Source organism: Arachis hypogaea, chromosome 9 (genome assembly GCF_003086295.3).
Source record: "Arachis hypogaea cultivar Tifrunner chromosome 9, arahy.Tifrunner.gnm2.J5K5, whole genome shotgun sequence".
Taxonomy (NCBI): domain Eukaryota; kingdom Viridiplantae; phylum Streptophyta; class Magnoliopsida; order Fabales; family Fabaceae; genus Arachis; species Arachis hypogaea.
Genome location: NC_092044.1, coordinates 102,061,671 through 102,065,508, shown reverse-complemented (window position 1 = coordinate 102,065,508; position 3,838 = coordinate 102,061,671). Strand labels below are relative to the sequence as shown.

Genomic DNA, 3,838 nt, shown 5'->3' with positions numbered 1-3,838 from the left:
CAGGTTTTTGATAAGAATTCAACAGCTGAGTGCGACGGAGAAGGTTGTGCAAGGACATGAAAGGTGCTTGAAGCTGGAAAGTGCACAAACTTTGGTGTGGCTTAGTCACCGGGTGTAAGACTTTATCCCAGGTGTAGCTTAAATTTGGATGCTTTCTTTGTTCTTTTTGTTTGGGTATCAAATTACAATGTTGAAGTGTTTGATTATCGTATCTTGAAGGTTTTATGTTATTTTGGTGTTTGGAGTTGGCTCGGGTTCTAGTGGTGACTGGTGAGGAAAGAAGTTGAGACTGTGACTGCTTTCATTGTGTATGGTATTCTTTTCGGCCAGGTGAGGTTGTTTCTGAGTTCTCTTAGCCATTGTATTTCACTTTTTTACTATTTATTCATGGTTTGGTTTATTTTCATGATGATATAATTAATAATTTGTTTCCTTTTGCTGTTGTTTTGTAATTTTTAACTATTTTTTATTGTTAAAACTATAATTGAAGCTTAAATTTTCTTAAACAATTTAATAACTTTGAGTTCTATTGATTTTTTGCACAACTCAACTCTCTATTAGATACAATTGTCACAGTTAGCTTGCGATGTTTATTCTATTTTATTCTTAATATATCTTCATTTTCATGTGATGTAGAAATTTTCCTCAAGGAACAATAAGTGACATGGTAAATGATGCTTCTCAAGGAATCTCTTTTATCATCAATAACATAGCTAATTATGTCTTTGTGCTTGCAATAAGTAAAAACAAAAAAGAAAAGAGAAAAAAAGAACTAGATATGAGTATCAAGTGTTACCAATGATGGATTTTATATTTGTGATAAGCTTAGTTACTAGAACTTCACTTCGTACTTTCTTTAGATATTGGAGATTTGCTGTAGCAAGGATAGTATGGTAAATGAAATGAAAGAAACTAACAAAGCTGATATCAAGAATAGTTGAGAAGTTATTTGCTGAGTTAAGGTAGTTAGTTATTGTTAGTTAGTGCAGTTTCTTATTTTGGTATGAGGATTGAGGAGGCTACTGCTATGTGTATAATAGGAGCATTATGTACCAATGCCAAAGTGATTCTAATTCAGTTCTATTCTGCATTATTCTCTGTTTTCTTTTCTTCTTTGTATTCGTCTTTTTGCTAACTAAGCATTCCCTCGAGAACTTTGTCTGTCTATTCTTTTCTTTTCTTATCCGCCTTATTTTATGAAAAGTGTATGTGAAAAATCGATTTTTTTTTTTTTTGTGCAAGAGAGTATATCTTTTCATAATTGGATATATATATATATATATATATATATATATATATATATATATATATATATATCTGGGATCTAATTACCTTATGAACATGAGGAAAGTAAGTAATTAATGGCCCAAATAGAAAAGAAATCGCATTTCTGTTTCACATCTTTTGATACTTTTGATTTTTTTTTTTTTTTTTAGAAATGATGCTTCTCAAAGAATTTCTTTTGTCATCAATAATATAGCTGATTATGGAGGTGAACTTAACAGGTGACATGTTACCATATAAGAACCCTCTCCTTTTGAGAACTGGAAGGACATGTACTCGGTAATTTTTTGGCGCTTTTTTTTGTATGGAAGTAAAAATAGTAATATATTCTAATATTGTAATTTTTAGTGTTTAAAATTATGGAAGGTACACAAATCAAAAGATACGATTTTTATACCTCAAGTTTTTTAATTTTTTTAATACAAATCGGACGGTCTGATTTCTATATTTCTCACAAATCAGATAGTCTGATTTTTACTTCTGTAATTAAACAGTTTCACATTTAAGAATAACACCCAATAATCCACTCCAATATTAAAAACAAAAAGTGTTCTTTCTTCTCTAGCGAAAAATAAACAACAAAACTATTTAGCAAGTTCGTTTCCAAAGCCACGTGCAGTGTGTGGTTCATTTTTTTGGTTATGGAACAAAGATGTAAAATGGACATATGGACAAATTCTTTCCTATTATAGTGTCAGGCTTAAAACGTAAGCTACGTTTTACTTTTGGCTCATTTTTCTTTCTTTTTTTTTTTTGTTCAAGAAACAAAACAAACGCAGCCTGCGTTTTATGATGGGTTTAGTATTTTTTTTTCGTAATAACAAAACGCAGCTTGCGTTTTGTGTTGTATGTCAGCCTATTTTTTTTTGGGAAATGCAAAATGCAGGCTGTGTTTTTTATAGTATCAAATTAATTTTTTTGGAAAACAAAAAATGCAATTTGCGTTTTGTGAAAAAAAATATTTTAATCAAGAGGCCTGCCTATAAATATGAAGCAAGCCTCGCCCAAATAGCCTCACTCCACTTCTACTCATCCTATTCTTCTTTCTTGTAGATATGTTGTAGTTTTTAGTTTTTTTGGCAGTTAGGTGTGTCAAAAAAATTGGATTAAGTGAGGTTGAAGTTTTGGAAAATATTACAAATTTGCGAGTATATTATAACGGTGAGGTTATACCAAACACACATGAAGGAGTGACTTTTGTTTGTGAATGTCCGTTGTCATTTGCTATTCAATGAACCATGAGTTTTGTCGAGTTGCAAAATGGGCTTTGTAATAACATTCAAAGCCATATTTTGAAAAGTGTGAGCAACCTTTTATACAGAAGTCCTGTGCAAGTATTTGGTGGGCTAATACAGTTTCAAATAATGCCCATCACTGACGATGCTTGTATGCAACAGATGTTGTGTATTTATCAACAAATCCGATTTCACATGTCGATGATAGAGCTGTACGTTGAGTTTGAACAACAGTCAAGGTTGGGCGCGGTCGGCGAGGAGATCAATGTTGATATGCTCGGGGATATAGATTGGGAAGAAGATAATAATGACAGTGAAGAGGAGTTCGAAGCTAACTATGAAGTCGATGACGAAAACGATGACAGAGACTTGACAGGCAATCTGGCGGTGTAAAATGAAACGAATGCGATTGTAAGCCAGCACCCGTTTGGTGTTCCGTCTTTTATGTGGACTCTAGATCTCGAAGCCATGCATGCCCTGGAATTTCCTGAGTATGCGAATACGGGTATGTTATTATTATTAACTCAAGTTTTCTATAGTATTTATTTTATTTGCCTTGTCTGACTAATGGTGGTGCGCATGTCGTAGGTGAAGGCAACGTTGTGGCGGAAAATGGCGAGTTTAGTGTCGGAATGGAATTTGGTTCGAGAGAGTCGGTGATATCTACAATCAAAAGCTACACTATCTCTAGAGGAGTTGATTACATTGTGTATGAGTCTGAGCCGCAGACATTCTATGCGAAATGCAAGGGGTATGGTGCAGGGTGCGATTGGCTTATCCGAGCTAGCTTGATTCGAAAGAAAGCTTGTTGGGAGATCAGGAGATACAATGGCAAGCACACATGCACTGTGGGCACGATTTCACAAGATCATGCCAAGTTAGACCGGACACAATTGCAGATGCCATTAGGCCATTGGTCGAAGCAGACCCCTCGATAAAGGTGAAGTCTGTTATTACAGAAGTTCAATCCAAGTTCAACTACACTGTGATTTACCACAAGGCTTGGTTGGCAAAGAAGAAAGCTGTCGCAAAGGTTTTCAGTGGTTAGAAAGTTTCTTAACAGACTTTGCCAGTATGGTTGAAAGCAATGACGGTGAAGATGCCAAGGTCTTGTGTTCAAATTAAAACGCTCCCCGTTTACCGTGAGAGTGAGGAGGTTCAAGATGTAAGAGTTCTGCACCGCATTTTTTGGAGCTTCTATCCGTGTATTGTAGCATTCAGACACTGCAAGTCACTGGTGCAGGTTGATGGCACGCACCTATACGGAAAATATAAAGGTGCACTTCTGGTAGCGGTTGCACAAGATGGGAATCAAAATA

The 3,838-nt window shown here is 35.0% G+C and overlaps 1 non-coding gene across 1 annotated transcript; it reads left to right on the top strand.

Moving 5' to 3' along the window:
- Positions 1-775, top strand: LOC112711352 (uncharacterized). Its single transcript, XR_011865981.1, has 3 exons — positions 1-131; positions 220-330; positions 637-775. It is a non-coding gene; the product is annotated as an uncharacterized protein (transcript).
- The last annotated feature ends 3,063 nt before the right edge of the window (positions 776-3,838 follow it).